Genomic DNA, 19,041 nt, shown 5'->3' with positions numbered 1-19,041 from the left:
TCTCTCTTTTCAGAGCAAGTGAAATGTTATCTAAAGCCCCTCAGTTCTCTAACTTTGCAGACTTTGGTATTCAGTGTTAGCCTAGCAACGTAAAAGCCTTAAATGGTATATACATGAAGGGCAGAAGAGGAAGGAGCATCAACAAGTAACACGGGAGAGATGCAACTCAAGGTTATCCACACAAATATAAAAATGTCTTCTGCAACTGATGATTGAATCTAAAAATGTTGGGAAAGAAACTAAATGTGTAAAAAAAGTAAATAAATAAAATTCGTTTTTTAAAAAAAGAGCTGTCTCCTTCCAAACTTCATTTTTAGGACATGCTAATTTCATCTTCAGAAAAATCACAAAGCATGCAAAAAATTACTATTTAAATTCTCGGCATCACAAAACAGTTTGAGTGTGAACTGTCTCCAGAAATCTAGCCAATGCAGAACACTGGCTATATTATATATATATATATATGTGTGTGTGTGTGTGTGTGTGTGTGTGTGTGTGTGTGCGTGTATATATACACACACACAAACACATACATACATATACATATATACACACACACACACACACAAACACAATAACAACAAAGATGGAAAGGTAAAATAGGTGTCACAAATAGGTACAATTCACATACTATGTGAACTATGTGAACTGTTCTAACAGTGCCTTTCAAGCTCTCTTATCACCATTTTTTTCTATAGTCTCCAGAAAATGAAGGAAAATGTTATCTTTATAACATTTCTGAAGAGCTGCCTTTCCTTCTTTTTTCCTGTACCTGTGTTCCTTACCCTGAATTTTCTAAGATATTATCCGGGAAATACCTAAGATGGTTTTGGAGTATGAAACAAGAAGATTAAAACACTCTACTCCTAAGAGATACCACCTAGGAACTATGTTTCTACCATTCCTAACAACTGTGTTTCTACTATATATTCATAGCAATGGTTTCAAATTCCAGGGTTGGGGAATTCTTGCAAAAGGTTCTGAAAATCCATGCACACCACCAAGCATTGTCATTAGACTTAACAAATTAAAACAAACATACACATTCTGAGAAATATTTAATTTTTCAAATGCATAGATATGTTTGGAATTGGTTAAATCCAAACACATTTTATGTATTTCTCTTTTAAAGATTCAGAATTGAGCTATACATTTACCTCCCACCCTTCTAAGAAATCCTATGAAAATAAGACAATAATTATAAGCATAAATATAGCATTGAAAAATCAATTCTGAGGAAATTTTTGGAAAATATGAGTAAATGAGATCAAACTTATCCAAAACAAGCACAGAAGAGTTTCCTCACACCCTATGAAATAAGATGAACAGTTTTCCACAAAAGATTCTTAAAAACTGGTCTGATCAGAGTTCTAAGGGGAAAAAAAGGACATAAAATTTTATACCAGTCATGATAAAAATCACTTTTCAATGATACACAGACATCCGTAATATGTATTAAGGAACTACAACTCATGAGACACGGTCCAAGCACTGGAAATAAGGTAACCTATGAGCAGAGACCAGAAGGAAGTGAAATCTGGGGGAAAGCACTCAGGCGGAAGGCAGAGCAAGTGCAAAGGCCTGGGAATAAATATTGATATATGCTTGCTGTGAAAGAACAACAACAAGGAGATCAGTGTGACTAGAGATGACTGCGTGAGGAGGAGAGTTTTAGGGGAAGATGAGTTTAGAGTAGGGTAGGTACAGATCTTGTAGCCCATTACAAGGATGTCGACTTCTAGTGGAAATAGATGCTGACTGGCTGCTGTGGAGAATGGGCTGTAGAGAGCCAAAGGTCGAAGAAGAAACAGCTAGGAGGCTATGCAAAAATAGCAATAGATGGTAGTGGCTTAGACTAGGTGGTGTAATCAAGGAGGTGTCTAACTGTAGATATATTCTGGAAGGTAGAGCCTACAAGACTTTCCAATGAATTTCATAACCTCAAGGTTTTGGGGCTTTTTTTTTTAACATCTTTATTGGAGATAATTGCTTTACAATGGTGTGTTAGTTTCTGCTTTATAACAAAGTGAATCAGTTATACATATACATATATCCCCATATCTCCTCCCTCTTGCATCTCCCTCCAACCCTCCCTATCCCACCCCTCTAGGTGGACACAAAGCACTGAGCTGATCTCCCTGTGATATGCAGCTGCTTCCCACTAGCTATCTATTTTACATTTGGTAGTGTATATAAGTCCACGCCACTCTCTCACTTCGTCCCAGCTTACCCTTCTCCCTCCCTGTGTCCTCAAGTCCATTCTCTATGTCTGTGTCTTTTTTCCTGTCTTGCACCTAGGTTCCTCAGAACCATTTTTTTTTTTTTTTTTAGATTCCATATATATGTGTTAGCATATGGTATTTGTTTTTCTCTTTCTGACTTACTTCACTCTGCATAACAGACTCTAGGTCCATCCACCTCACTACAAATAACTCAATTTCGTTTCTTTTTATGGCTGAGTAACATTCCATTGTATATATGTGTCACATCTTCTTTATCCATTCATCTGCTGATGGACACTTAGGTTGCCTCCATGTCCTGGCTATTGTAAATAGAGCTGCAATGAACGTTGTGGTACATAACTCTGAATTATGGTTTCTCAGGGTATATGCCCAGTAGTGGGATTGCTGGGTCATATGGGAGGTCTATTTTTAGCTTTCTAAGGAACCTCCATACTGTTCTCCATAGTGGCTGTATCAATTTACATTCCCACCAACAGTGCAAGAGGGTTCCCTTTTCTCCACACCCTCTCCAGCATTTATTGTTTGTAGATTTTTTTGATGATGGCCATTCTGACTGGTGTGAGGTGATACCTCACTGCAGTTTTGATTTGCATTTCTCTAATGATTAGAGATGTTGAGCATCCTTTCATGTGTTTGTTGGCAATCTGTATATCTTCTTTGGGGAAATGTCTACTTAGGTCTTCTGCCCATTTTTGGATTGGGTTGTTTGGTTTTTTGATATTGAGCTGCATGAGCTGCTTGTAAATTTTGGAGATTAATCCTTTGTCTGTTGCTTCATTTGCAAATATTTTCTCCCATTCTGAGGGTTGTCTTTTCGTTTTGTTTATGTTTTCCTTTGCTGTGCAAAAGCTTTTAAGTTTAATTAGGTCCCATTTGTTTATTTTTGTTTTTATTTCCATTTCTCTAGGAGGTGAGTCAAAAAGGATCTTGCTGTGATTTATGTCATAGCATGCCTATGTTTTCCTCTAAGAGTTTTACAGTGTCTGGCCTTACACCATGTTCTTGGATTGGAAGAATCAACATTGTGAAAATGACTCTACTACCCAAAGCAATCTACAGATTCAGTGCAATCCCTATCAAATTACCAATAGCATTTTTCACAGAACTAGAACAAAAAATTTCACAATTTGTATGGAAACACAAAAGACCCCGAATAGCCAAAGCAGTCTTGAGAACGAAAAACGGAGCTGGAGGGATCAGGCTCCCAGATTTCAGACTATACTAAAAGCTACAATAATCAAGACGGTATGGTACTGGCACAAAAACAGAAATATAGATCAATGGAAGAGGATAGAAAGCCCAGAGATAAACCCACGCACATATGGTCACCTTATCTTTGATAAAGGAGGCAAGAATATACAATGGAGAAAAGACAGTCTCTTCAATAAGTGGTGTTGGGAAAACTGGACAGCTACATGTAAAAGAATGAAATTAGAACACTTCCTAACACCATACACAAAAATAAACTCAAAATGGATTTAAAGACCTAAATGTAAAACCTCAGGTTTTATTTTGCCTGATGAACTGGATAACTCCAATGTTTTTTGGCTCGAGCACTGGAATGTTAGACTTGCCACTTAATAAAATGAGTAATACATAGGAAAGTTCAGGTTTTCAGTCTGGGGGCATGTTATGTTTGAGATATCAAGTATACAATGGGAGATGGGCATTCACAGGAGAGGCTGAGCTAAAGAGGTAAACTTTGGGTTTATATGGATGACATTGAAAGCCATGAACCTGGATGAGATCACCTAAGGAATGAGAGTAAACAGAAAAAAAGAGAGTTGAGGAATGAGCCCTGGGACATCTCAGTATAAAAAGACTGGGGAGATGAAGAAAAACTAGCAAAGAAGTAATATCCAGTAAGCTCAAAGGAGAATCAAAAGAAAGGGGCATGCATCTTAGAAGCCAAATGAAACAAGAGAAAGCGATCATTTGTCAGTTGCTACAGAGAGCTTAAGTAAGCTGCACAAAAAGAATTAATTGCAAGGTATAGCGATATCAAAGTCACTGGTGATACCAATGATACTGTCTACTCATTTATCCCTTCTGAAAAAATTACTTGAGGGAATGCTGCAGCCAAATGACAAATTAATCCAAATTTAAAACTCAAGAGGCTTTCCTTGGTGGCACAGTGGTTAAGAATCTGCCTGCCAGGGCTTCCCCGGTGGCGCAGTGGTTGAGAGTCCGCCTGCCGATGCAGGAGACACGGGTTCGTGCCCCGGTCCGGGAAGATCCCACATGCCGCGGAGCGGCTGGGCCTACGAGCCCTGGCCGCTGAGCCTGCGCGTCCGGAGCCTGTGCTCCGCAATGGGAGAGGCCACAACAGTGAGAGGCCCGCATACCGCAAAAAAAAAAAAAAAACAAAGAAAAGAAAAAAAGAATCTGCCTGCCAATGCTGAGGGCACAGGTTTGAGCCCTGGTCTGGGAAGATCCCACATGCCATGGAGCAACTAAGCCCGTACGCCACAACTATTGATTCTGCGCTCTAGAGCCTGCGAGCCCCAACTACTGAGCCCGCGGGCCACAACTACTGAAGCCCTTGCGCTTAGAGCCCGTGCTCCGCAACAAGAGAAGCCACCACAATGAGAAGCCCGCACAACGCAACGAAGAGTAGCCCCCAATCACCGCATCTAGAGAAAGCCCACGCACAGCAACGAAGACCCAACACAGTCAAAAATTAATTAATTTTTAAAAATAAAACTCAAGAAATGGATGTTATAACAGGTATGAAATAGTTGTGAGCAATGAATCCAATAAAGCTCAAAGTTAAATATATGTAATTATTATACTGTAGCTGTAAACGTTTATATAATTTAAAATAAAAAAAATTTTTAAAGAAGAAAAAACAGAGACATATAGGTTAAATACACCTGTATGTATAGTGATGTGGAAATAAAATTTAAGATTATTTCTATAAAATATTTGAAGCTTTGCAGAAAAGGGGCAAGAAGAAAAGATAAATTAAAGCATGCTAAATATATGTTCATTTAGAGGTTACAGATATTTTTTATTTTGATATTTATAAAGTATATATATATTGATTAAAAGCCCACCACTAGTAGAAAAGTAAAAGAATATATAATTTTCAAGCATTTTAAAAGAAATTAATAAAGTCAAAGAGAAAAGGGAGCTAAAATAAAGCACACCAAAAAAGTATCAGAAAACACAAATAAAATGGCAGGCATTAGACCTATCATATCAGTAATCAAAACAAATGTTAATTGGTTAAATTTTTTAAAAGACCATCTGACTGAGTAGAGAGCAGTTAATATAAAAGACAACCCTAAAACCAAATAACACAAAAGCGTGGCCACAATGTATCTGGTATACAAAGATTAACTATGACAATATTCATAATACTGTAAATTTAAAGCAAAATAAAATTAAGTGGAGCAAAGATAGATATTTTACTCTGATAACAGGTATAATCTAAGAAGCTATAATAATCACAAAATCAGAATAATCCAATTAATAAACCTGATTAATAAACAAGTTTGTACTTTTGACTCTTTAGAAAATTCATCTACATTTGAATATTCTTTTCAAATATCCATGGAATATTTCCAAAAACTGATCATTTAATAAGCCACATAGAAAACTTTAATAAATTCCTAAACTAAGAATGGTTCAGTGATGTTCTCTGACCCAAAGACATACAAATCAAAACTGCTAAACAGATAACAAAAATTCTAACCGATTAAAGATTTTGATACTAGAAAATAAGTCAGGAGCCACTGAGAAAAATTTAAATCAAACTATTTGAAATTAATAATAAAAACATTATACTCTCAAATCTAAGGAAAGCAGCCAAAGCTATACTCAAGAGGAAGCTAATTCCTTGGTCTGAAATGTGTCTCCTTTCATTCTTTGTAGTTTGAAATCCAATTCATTAAATGCCTCCAGCTTATCAGCAAAACAGTTCTAGACCTTCTATTTGACATTAATTTTCCTAACTCTGTACTTCTCAAGTACCTTTTTAAAAATCACTTAATTTCACATTTATATCATTCTGCTTGGCTTTACAGACACTTGAGTTCATGTCCACCTCAACCCAGTGGACTTCCTGCTACTACAGTAGAGGGACCATGCTCTCATCATACTTCTACCAACTCAGGGCACAGCACAGTTGGAGTCACTGTCTCTAATGGTAAGAGCATAGGTTTGGAAGGTCAGGTAGACCTAGGTTAGAATCCTAGCCCTGCTATTTTCTAGCTGTATGACTTGGGGCAACATGCTTAACCCTCTAGGCCTCCTTTCTCACTTGTAAGTAGAACTAGTATCATCTATTTAGCAGGTTTACAGAATAAAACACCAAGCACAACATCTGAAACATATCCAGTGCTAGATAAAGGGAAGCTACGGGGAAGACTGAGAAGTTAGATGAATAAAGGAAAAACCTAAGGGATAGGTAAATAGTGGAAAACCATGGCTACTGGAGCCAAACATACCTATCAAATCTGGTTCGGCCAGTTACTTAACATCTCTGAGTCTCCTTCCGCACATCTCTAATTCTGTACAGCTGTTGTAAAGATTAGAAACTGGAAATACAAGACACTTAGTAGGGAGTCCGGCATATATTAAGTGCACATAAATAGTAGCTCTTGTCATCACTCCCATATTGCCTCAATTATAGGTCTTCATCAATGTCTGCTGAATTGAATTAGAACTGCACTGTCAGTACCTCACTTGGGTTAGCCTGGTCCCCTGAATAACCCAACAAGGACGAGAAATGAGAGCAAGCTATCAATTTAGTGAGGCAGGTCCTCAAAACTCTGCCCCAGTATGTGACTGTGGTTCAACAGGGGTCAGAGTAACTGAGGCCTCAGGATTAAAAAACAATCTCAGATGAGGTTGTCTTGCTGAATAATTTGTTAGGAAACCTTTTCATGAAGTTAGATCATTAAAATTGGCACCAGAGCAATCTCTGAGAGAGCCCTAGGCAGGTCTCACTCCTCATTAATATAAATTAAATTCCTCAGGAGACACTGAGTCTTCCCACCTGACAAACAGTGTTGACATTTTGCTGGATTTCCCTCTGACCTTTCTGGACTTAAGAAATATCTCCAAATATTAGCTATGAATAAGCTATTATCTTGGTTTTTACTTCACCACTATCCCTGAGAGTAAAGCAATTTTGTCTACACTTTGTTTTTTAGAATGACCTTTCATTTAATGTGTCACCTTCCTATTATGCTTACACATGAGGTCCTGAATGCCAAAAGAGGAGCAAGCGTGAAGGGAACGATAATTCTGAGGCATTTTCTTTATTGGAGATCTTTTTTCCTCCATTAAGTAAAGACAGGTGATTTCTTTTCTTCCTTAAAAGTCAAAGCTAAAAAATCTTTCACTTGGTTTCCCAAATCCTAGAAATATTAAAGGTATTAAAATATCACTGTTACTCCATTTTGTTGGTACTAATGCATTTCATTAAATTACACAGTTGTAAAATGTTAAGGGGGAGAAAGATTCTTGCTAAGTGAGTGATTGGGTGGAGGTGGGATGCTGAAAATATTGTTATTAAAATATGCAAAGATGAATGTTCACCAGGGATAGTGCAGACTGGAGCTCTTAGCTCTGCCATTTCCCTGTACCCAGCTGTCAGTCTATCTAATTATCACAGTGCCATTCTAGCAGATGAATTTTGATGAATTATAGAGTCTTAGAGTCAGAGGGATCTTTGAGATCACCTAATATAACCCACATATTCCAAATCAGGAAAATGAAGTCTGGAGAGGAGAAGTCATTTGCTCAAAGCTTTAAAGCTCATTAGCTGTCAGAGCCAATGCCAACATTGAGCTCTCTTGGTCTCTTTGCTCCATTCCACATTCCTTTATATTAGGATGAAGGTAAAGACCACCTCCACTCCAGAGGTGCATGGTGGGGTCATTGCAGAAGACTAAGAAAAGCAAACAGGGACTATCTAGTCAGAGACTTCAGAGGCATCATCTGATAATGAATCTCTACAAAAGTCAATAAAAATAGAAATGTCAGCCATTCACTGTGACTAGACTAGTAATCATCACAGGTATAAGAGGTGTTAACAGTCAAAGAAAGGGTGCGCATAAAGCTACACTCATTGTGAGCACCCAACGGTTAAAACACAAAAAATAAAGCACTCTTTCTACTTGGTCATGGAGCCATCTGATTATCTAAAATTTTGAAATGATCTAATAAGGCTGGACAAGACCATAATGAAGTGATTCCCATTAATGTCAACTTGAGTTATGATTCTGTCAAAATTTCCTTCATAACTCCAGACAAAGCTATCAGAAACACAAGGCTCTCAGCCAATAAATATCTTTTCTTTTTGACCATAATATTGTAAAGAATGATTTTTGTCATTTTAAAACACTCTGGTAGTGGAAAATGAAATGTGAAGCGTCATTGCTCACAATGGCTCCTATACTTACTTTTTAAAGGGGGTAGGAAGGTTACCATCTTAAACATGTCATCAATCTTCAAGATAACACATTTTTATCCTAAGAATTGATTTCCGATGAGTAAATGGAAGTAAAGTTCCTTTTAAAAAATAAATATAGGGCTTCCCTGGTGGCGCAGTGGTTGAGAGTCCGCCTGCCAGTGTAGGGGACACGGGTTCGTGCCCCGGTCCGGGAAGATCCCACATGCCGTGGAGCGGCTGGGCCCATGAGCCATGGCCACTGAGCCTGCACGTCCAGAGCCTGTGCTCCGCAACGGGAGAGGCCACAGCAGTGAGAGGCCCGCGTACCGCAAAAAAATAATAATAATAAATAAATAAATATAATTTTTGAGGAATTATTTGCCCAAGATTCAAATGTATCTTTGAAAACTTAAATATGATCACTAGCGAAAAAAGAAAAACATGAATGAAAAATAAGATTTAAAATTTAAGCTTTTAATTTAAAAAGTACAGCTGAATTGATTTATAAATAAACTATAATCCTCTAAATTACCACTATTTTTTTTCAACCTCTGAACTTCCAGTTAATATACTGAAAGGCATTGGAAGTTAAAGATATTTTTCCCCACACTATTGCTTAACTCTAGGTAAATAAGTCAAAGTAACATTACACAGAAGGAATTCAGAAACAATGATAAAAAATGCATTTTCCCCCGAAATCAATCTAACAAATATTACTGAGCAATTTTCTCCTAGATGTTTCATGAAATCAGTCCCTGAAGGAATTTTCAGTCTAGTTCTGGACTAAATTTTAAAAATAATAATAATAATAACTATGATACTCAACCTAATGTGGGAGGGGAGAGGTGAATCAGAGAAGCTTAAAGAAACAGCAGCGTTAGAGAGGGGACTTCAGGGAAGGGCAAGATGTTAAAAGATAAGAGAGGACAGCAAAGAGCAGAATGAAGCAATGTCTTGGTCCTAACATAGCAATTAAAAAACTTTGGTTGGGGGGTAGGGGTGTCGTACTAACAATATTAGACCACTTTACACTGTCAATTTATATAAAGCATTTTCTCTCCCTCTTCTTCTTCCTTAACAGATATTGGGGGTTTGGGTGACACTCTTGATGTCCCTATTAAGACAACATACCCAAAGGATGAAGAGCCCCAAACAAAACAAGGCACTCTTTTATAAATTTCTCAGAAAAGCTATGAGTGTCACATTCTAAGATACAGAATGGATAACTATTATTCCCATTGGTCTTTCACAAAACAGATTCAGAAGGCATAGTGAGGACCCAAATGAAAACCACAGGTGAAGAGTAGCACTGTAGGAACTCAGACAGGTCTTCAAAATGACAAATGAAGAGCTTTTCCCACCAGGCTCACCAAAGTGAGGACAAAGTTCAAAGAGGCTGTACACAGCAAGGTCCCAAGACACATCTAACCCCTGTTCTTAAGCAATAATGTGAATGTAACATCAGATAGAAGCTATGAAAATTGCCTTTTCTTCCCCAAGGCACAGTAATAATAAAAGACATAGGAGAAAAAAATAGAAGACATGTAGTTTAGCAAAAAGAATAAAAAAAGAAAATAAGTTAACAAGGTTTTATGAAGTGAATTACAATACCATACTAATCTAGACTTTCAAAATCATTAGATCCATACTTCTAAATTGATCATGATGCTTGATTATGGGAAAAGCAAATCTCCTGAAGGCAGATTTGTTATTCGTTGAGTATATTTTTTATGCAAAAAAAAAAAAGAAGAAAGAAAAGGAAAAAGAAAGGTATACAAACAAAATGGGCAAAGCCAACATCCTTTGTGGTTGTTCGCCTTGTTGCTAAATAAGATTCCACATCTACTGGACTGAAGAATGAATAATAAGCCAGGGATCTGGGGATTAGATGGTTCCTATCTCAGCTCCACCACTAACTAACTGGCTTTGTAATCTTGGGCAAGGTACCTCACCTCTCTAGGTCTTTGTTTCTGATCTGAAAAATGAAGTGATTCAACTGGATAATATTTATGGGTCCTTCTTCTCTAATTGAGTCTATTAATTACCAAACGTTTGGACATATGTCAAGGAATTCAAAAGACTACATGAGCCATTTTCCCTTAATAGAATATTATAAAACTTGTACATGTGAAAACCTAAAATGCACACAGAACAGGTAAGTCAAGCTCCATGAAACCAATATAACACCCAATACTTAAATAGAACTTCACTGTTTCAAAGTGTATTTTCACGTATCTCCCACACCTTGAAGATACACTCATAAGTACTTGGAACAGAAACAGAAAGCAATCTAACTCTTTCTTGTAACGCTGGAGATATTAAAATGGCAATAGAGTTTCAGTGTAATGTTTGTACAGGTGCTAGAAGTATTTGCTACAATGATTATCCAAGGCCCATAATAATTTTACTTTGGCAAAATTTACGAAACAAATTACATAACTCAGCTAAAATGTCCTCCAAGTATCGTATATTGTCCTAAACAACAATGAAGGTTAAAGATGACTTAGGGCTTCCCTGGTGGCGCAGTGGTTGAGAGTCCACCTGCTAATGCAGGGGACACTGGTTCGTGCCCTGGTCCGGGAGGATCCCACATGCCGTGGAGCGGCTGGGCCCGTGAGCCATGGCTGCTGAGCCTGTGTATCCAGAGCCTGTGCTCCGCTACGGGAGAGACCACAACAGTGAGAGGCCACAACAGTGAGAGGCCCACGTACCCCACAAAAAAATAAATAAATAAATTTATTTATTTATTTATGGCTGTGTTGCGTCTTTGTTGCTGTGCGCGGGCTTTCTCTAGTTGCGGTGAGCAGGGTCTACTCTTCATTGCAGCTTCTCATTGCAGTGGCTTCTCTTGTTGCAGAGCACGGGCTCTAGGCATGTGAGGTTCAGTAGCTGTGGCACTGGGATTCAGTAGTTGTGGCTCTTGGGCTCAGTAGCTGTGGCACACGGGCTTAGTTGCTCCGTGGCATGTGGGATCTTCCTGGACCAGGGCTTGAACCCGTGTCCCCTGCATTGGCAGGTGGATTCTTAACCACTGCACCACCAGGGAAGTCCCTCCACAACTTTTTACTAAGTTTTTTCTTATAAAAGTTTAGCAATTAGGGATTAGGAGAGTGAGCCTTAACTGTTCATGCAACTGACAGAATGATTTATGATATCTTAGGTCTGGTCAGAGAAGGGGTGGAGACAGGCAGTGGAGGCTGGAGGCGTGGACAGGAGATAGCAGGACTGCCAGAGCCCACATGCTCCTAACCTTCTGAGTGCCTGTCTCACCCCTGCCCTGCCAAAAGTCTGATATGCTGGAAGGGGATACAGGTAAGGGAAAAGATAAGTAGAGCATCTGCTTTTGACAAAGCTCCACAGGTAATAAGAATACTGACCCTGATGACTGGAAGAGAACATCTTGGGGAGATGTTAATATAAAATCGGGGAACAAAGGGTTCTGAGGTCCTATAAGCTCAGGGAATGCTACACATTAAATCTCCCTCCACAGGACTCTGCACATTGGTGCAGTAAACTTTCCAATGTTAAGAGTAAAGAAATCTGTTTTACCTTATTTAGTGGTGTTAAAACTGTATTTATCTATTAAGCTTTCCCTCAACACTAATTTGGGAAGATAATTTAGAAACCCTGAAATATTTATGAAAATGGCCCAATTCCATTGTATGGGGGCTCTGTGCCAGATTCTATTATGTGTATGGGCACTTTAGTAGCGTGACCACATTTTTAAGAACATCCAGCAAAAACCAAATATTATTCAAGTACAAGGTTATTTACTTGGTAATGGTGCCATAGTGATTACTAAACGCATTAGTCTACTCAAAAGCCACCGACAGCATTGCTAAAACTATCTGTGCCACCGGGTCCCTTACAACACACAGGTCACAAAGCAAAATGGCTGCTTAATTGCTACTCTGGAGAACTAAGGCCACTTGCTATTCCTTAAATGTCTTTTCTTTCCCATCTCCAAACCTTTGATCTTGCTTTTTGCTCTGCTTGGAATATGCTCCCCACTATTAGGTCTCCAAATGTCAGTCTTACTAACTCCTGTAGACCTGCCTATCTAAATGCTAGCTCCTCCATGAAGCCTTTCCAGATTGTCCACAATTGGCTGGCTTCTACCTCCTTTAAAATATAACCCCAACCACTGTGTATATCTCTTAAAGCAGTAATCATAGTCTTGTTACATGACCATAGTTCTGCTAATCTCATCCTCAAATTAGATGGTAGATTCTTCAGAGATAGGAACTACGTCTTTCCCCTATATAGGTAAAGAAAAATGTAGCCATTTGTCTAAGGTCACATAACTAGTACATGGCAGTGTTGGGATTCACACCAGATCTGTCTAATCCTAAAACCCAGGCTCTTTCTCCTATCCTCCATCGCCTTACCACCTCTTAGACAGCACGGCAGTGGTTCCTATGGCAACAAAAAGAACATAAGTCTCCTCCTATTGGACACAGGCAGCATAAAAGTTCTATCTTTCTGCCCTAATTCATTGCCTGGCTTCTGACTCAATGTTTTAACTCTACCTTCTGCTTTTAAACCTTTATTTCTCCAAGCATATTCTGGAAAATAATAGTAATGAGAGGCATAATTGTTTTCTTTAAAAAAATAGCTTTATGGGAAACTGTAGGCTAAAAAAAGTTAGACACGTTGGTTGCTTACTTCAGGACTCTGCAGAGCATTTAATATGCTACTATGCAGCATTATACAGTGTTTGTATATATATTTTATATTTTTAGAAGGTACAGGATATTAACACATATTTTGTTTTATATCAATGAACAAAACTATCCTTCATAAATTTCATCTAATTCAATATAGCTGTGACTTATTTTAACAGCATCATTTTCACAATACATACATACAATACATAGCAACAAATTCATTTCAAAACCATTTAATAACATATTTAAATAAGAAATCTCACAACCAAATACTGGAGGATTTAATGTTACTAGTATTTAAAACTAGCAACAATCTACTTTGTGCCAGCAAGTGAGTGATTAAGTGCTACCCACACAATGTCTGACATTTAATGAGGGAGACACATGGATATAGAATATGTTTCACTCAATTATTAATATAGGCTCACAGTATTTAGTTTGTACTTGAACATTTCATCTTTTCTTCCCCATTGCTGAACCCAGGCGAGGACATGGGACAAATGTGATGACTAAAATCAGGAAGTTTTGATGAATGAAACATGAGAAAAGACTGACTCTTCAAGGAGCAAATGAGACTTTTCCCCCGTTATCATTTTTAGACTAGATGCATCTATTTAAAGCAAACTAAAATAACACTGGTAACCTCTGAGGAGGGCAACTGGGTGACCTGGGGACAGCAAGAGAGGGAAACTTTTCATTTACACACTTTTACATCTGTATGGATAGAACTGTGTCCCCTAAAAAGAGAGATGATCAAGTATTAATATCCCCAATATCTGTGAACGTGAGGTCACAGTGGATTCAGGTGGGCCCTAATCCAATGACTAATGTCTTTATAAGAAGAGAGAAAATTGGATACAGACACAGAGGGGTGCACAGGGAGAAGCCCATGTGATGACAAAGGCAGAGACTGAGGTGATACAGTTGTAAGCCAAGGAACACCAAAGATATCACCTAACCAGCAGAAGCTAGAAGGGGCAAGGAAGAATTCTTCCCTAGAGCTTTCAGAGAGAGCAGGCCCTGCTAACATCCTTGATTTCAGACTGGTAGCCTCCATAACTGTGAGAGAATAAATTTCTGTTGTTTAAAGCCACCCACAGTTTGTGGTACTCTGTATGGCAACCCTAAGAAACTAATACAATACCTTTTAAATTTTACACAAAGTGACAATACCATGTATTCAAAAATTAGTCAAATTAAGATAAAGTAAGCTCAAGGGAATGAAAACACAAGCCACAGACCGCCAGAATAGCAAAAGATATACCTGATAAAGGACTCAACTAAAATATACAACGAACTCTTAAAACTGAACAATAAGAAAACAGACAATCCTACTAAAAACAGGCTAAAGACCTTAATAGATACCTCACCAAAGAAGATATATAGATGGCAAATAAGTATATAAAAACATGCCCCACATCATACATCCTCAGGGAAATGCAAATAGGGAGGGAGGGAGGGAGGGAGGCTCAAGAGGGAGGGGATATGGGGACATATGCATGCATATGGCTGATTTACTTTGTTGTACAACAGAATCTAACACAGTATTATGAAGCAATTATACTCCAATAAAGATCTATTCAAAAACAAAAACACTTGGAAACAAAATAAAACAATGAGATACCAATATATACCTATTAGAATGGCCATAATCTGGGACATTGACAACACCAGATAAATGCTGGTGAGGATGTGAAGCAACAGGAACTCTTTCAATGCTGGTGGGAATGCAAAATCATATAGTCACTTTGGAAGACAGGCAATTTCTTACAAAACTAAATGTACTCTTACCACACAATGCAACAATCGTGCTACTTTGTATTTACCCAAAGGAGTTGAAAATTGTGTCCAGACAAAAATCTGCACGTGGATATCTACAGTTGCTTTATTCATAATCACCAAAACTTGGAAGTAACCAGGATGTCCTTCAGTAGGTAAATAAATAAATAAACTGTGGTACATCCAGACAGTGGAATATTATTCAGCACTAAAAAGAGATGAGCTATCAAGCCATGAAAAGCCACGGAGGAACCCTAAATGTATATTATTAAGTGAAAGTAGCCATTCTGGAAAAGTTATATACTGTATGATTCCAACCACATGACATTCTGGAAAAGGTAAAACTATGAAGACAGCAAAAAGATCAGTGGCTGTCAGGGGTTCGGGTGGAGGAAGGGATGAATAGGCAGAGCACACAGGGGTTTTAGGGCAGTGAAACTGCTTTGTATGATACTACTATGGTGGATGCATGTCATTATACATTTGTCCAAACCCACAGAATATACAACATTGAGGAGTAAACCCTAATGCAAACTATGGACTCTGAGTGATGATGTGTCAGGGTAGGTTCATTAGTTATAACAAATGTACCATTCTAGCGGGGGGATGTTGATCATGGGGGAGGCCATGCATGTGCAGAAGCAGGGAGTATATGGAAAATCTCTATACTTTCCACTCAATTCTGCTGTAAATGTAAAGCTGCTCTAAAAAATAAAGTCTAATAAAATTTTTTTTAATTATTAAGAAGCCAAAAGTTCTACCCTTTGTGATATTATAGTTTAGTAACCATATTGAACCCATGACTAACATATGCATACTTTTCCTCAAAGCTTTTGATGTTCCGTTGTTTGTTCATTCATTCACTCAAACTTCAACTAAGTGCTTACTTTTGGCCAGATGTGGTAACCTGGGAAAGGTTCTAGAGAATTCAGAAATCAGATACTTCCTGTCCTTTAGGATGATGTCTACTCTTAAAAATAATCATAGAGGAAATATATCAACTAGTAGTAAAAGCATTATTCATGTATCTTGGGGAATTAAGATTAAGGTCAAATTTTCAAGTGCTATTCAACCATGTATATGAGATGGATTCTATTTCTCTTTCCCTCTGTTCAAAGATTAATGATATCAAATATATATTATTTACTTGACTGGTTCAAGAAGCATCTTGGGAGATAAGACAAAAGCTACAAGAGAGTGAGGTCATTGGATATGTACCCCAGCATGGAAACTCTATCAAGAACTCTGAAAAAGGAAGAATAAATATTAAAAACAAAACAAAAAACCACTCAAGAGAGTAGTTGAAAATGGAAGCAGACTCTGAAATCACTAAAACTCTAGTGTTAAGAGAATGAAAACTGGAGATGAATGAGTCATATGACGTTGGAGGATTCTACTATCTTAAGAAAGAAGGGGAGGAACGTCTTAAAATTATTCTGAAAAGATACAGGTCAAGAACAGAATTATGTACAAATCAGGCTCAACTGTCCTCCCCTACCCTCTGTTCCTATGCTCTTGCCAAATTAAGAAAAATTGGTAACTCAGTTTCCAGAAATTGACAGTATAATTCAGTCGTTTCCTCATCATGAAAAAAACATTGGAAGAAAACATTTAAAAGAAATGGTGCCCTTTCTTGGAACCAGGTCCTCAACCTTCTTAGAAGTACAAATACAGCAAAAGTAATGGACATCATGTAACATGCATCTTCACATCCAAAAGATTATTGTCCTGTAGTTAAAACCTTTGCAAAAAAACAGTACAGTCCTCCTTAGTGCCTGATTAGTTGTACACATTGGTATGCTTCAAGATAGAAGAACATTACCTTAGAGAGAGAGTGGTATTTTTTAAATGTTGCTGAAAAAGTAGGAAAAAAATAACAAGCTGCTCTCTGTATTAAGAATCACATGCAAGCAGGCATTTGAAAAATCACCATAAAGGAAAACAAAGAACTACTGTTCTATGAAATACACACCAAGTTTCACTATATCCCCAAATCCTAATATCACTATATCTGGGGAGTTGAATGTGCATCACTGGAAGAGAATGGAGCAAAGGGATAAAGCTGCAAATTCTGGGTTGGAGGGGAGTAGGACTGTTGGGCTGCACCCCGCAGGCCTACAAGGCCTATGCTTGCCCAGCTTCAAAACTGAAGAAAGAGCCCGGAGTCAGCAACAGAGACATCAATGGTTTAACAGATGGGGGAGCTTACACATCTGAAGCAAGGTCCTGGAGCAACACCCCACCATGTGAGGCTAATAGCGGGCAGGACATGGTAGCAGTCTTCGCTCCCACTCCCAGGGGTAAGGAGAAATTACCAGTTATAGGGGAACTGACGTCAGGTGGGCTCACTGGTTACCAGGGAAACCAGTAGAGGGGCACGCCCTTCACCGCCCCTTTGATAAGAATGATCACTAGCTGGGGCCTGGGGCAAGTCCATAGCAAAGTCAGTCTTGTACGTAGGGTAACCATGAAGCAGACACTTGTCGTGCAGGGGACGTACGTAGAGAGCCAGAGAACAGCCATCTTGAGTGGCCTGACCCTACAAGGACTAGTGGTAACGTGTTCCTGCTCAAAATGCCCAAAATCAAGTTCATTAGATCAACCTTAAGTTATTGGCAGATTAAGAGCTGGTTTTAGCAGAGGACAGAGATACTGTAGGAAAATTTTTTATTCTGCTTGTAGTGGTATTTGATAGAAACTTCACATGCATTTAAGTAAGGCATCAAATGCATTTAAGTAAAGATTTCTTGCTTTAAAAAAAAAAAAAGAAGAAGAAAGAAACTACAGAATGCTGTTTCCCAAGTAATACAAAGTAGTAGGAATACATATTTGGGAATAGAATCATTTGAATTGATACTAACTTAATAGCAATGAAACCTCCCACCACTTCGCTGCAGTAAAACATTACGGCAAACCCCCTTCTAGAGGATGGGAAACTGTTATTGCATGTCTTCTCCAGGAATGTATATACACAGTCAGCAAGTGTTCTTCTCAAAAGCACCAAATAAGCCCTTGCAAGGAAGCTTGTTGTCTGAACTCTTCACCCTACATAACTTCTGAATTTTTCTCCTCTCCATTTTCCTAATTTTAGCTTAATTGGGTGTGAATCCAAAAACACAATGTTTCCTATTTGCATTTGGCTGCAGAAAAAAATTCTTAATGTACTTTAGGGAATGTAGGGGTGAATGCTGGAAGTAAGAGAATGGTAAAAGAGAAAGTAATAATGGCTAAACAAAACCAAGAATACTGTTTCTCTCCTTCTACTGTTGCCAAGAAGACAGTATACATTTCCTCTCCTTGTGGAGAATTACCTAATTATAGGAAAAAGCAGGCTCTCTGCTCATGATATCAAAAGTGGATATTTTAGAGTGCTACAAGCTGTCCTCTTAAAATGGGGCCAGAAAAGAGAAGCGTGGGTACTGCAGCACTTGGGGCAGGAAGCACCATCTCAATACACATCAATCATACCTTTGTCATCACCTCTCTGTTCCCTGATCTCCTAGAACAGCAGTTAGCAATCACAGTCTCCACATCAGCAGCATCAGCACCAGCTGGGAACTTACTGGAAATCCAAGTTATGGGGCCCCACCCTAGACCTACAGAATCAGAACTCTGGGGGTAGGACACAGGAGTCTGTTTCAACAAGCATTCCATGGGATTCTGACTTGATTAACCATGTCCTACAGAAACTTACTATCTTCCAATTTATTCTGGCTTTTAATCACAAGTGACTGGAATTGTTACTAAACGTTTTCATGTGTATACATTCTCCAACTAATTTATACGATCCTTGGGGCAAAAATTCTCTCTCTTCCCTTGTCCCCTTTGCTTTCCCTTGCCCATCAGTACCTTACATAGAGCCAGTAAGCAAAAGGAAACATAATGAACATTCGTAACGACAGGAACGGGGGAGAGGTCCTTGGGGAGAGCTCTCTTTTTGAATATGATA

General features: G+C 38.4%; 1 protein-coding gene across 1 annotated transcript in view; it reads right to left on the bottom strand.

The window, feature by feature from the left end:
* The window catches only part of PPM1L (protein phosphatase, Mg2+/Mn2+ dependent 1L), a 340,516-nt gene that overhangs the window by 198,318 nt on the left and 123,157 nt on the right, over positions 1 to 19,041 (bottom strand). The window lies entirely within an intron of this gene.

Source organism: Phocoena sinus, chromosome 4 (genome assembly GCF_008692025.1).
Source record: "Phocoena sinus isolate mPhoSin1 chromosome 4, mPhoSin1.pri, whole genome shotgun sequence".
In the NCBI taxonomy this organism is placed as follows: Eukaryota; Metazoa; Chordata; class Mammalia; order Artiodactyla; family Phocoenidae; genus Phocoena; species Phocoena sinus.
This window is presented reverse-complemented; position numbering and strand designations above follow the sequence as displayed.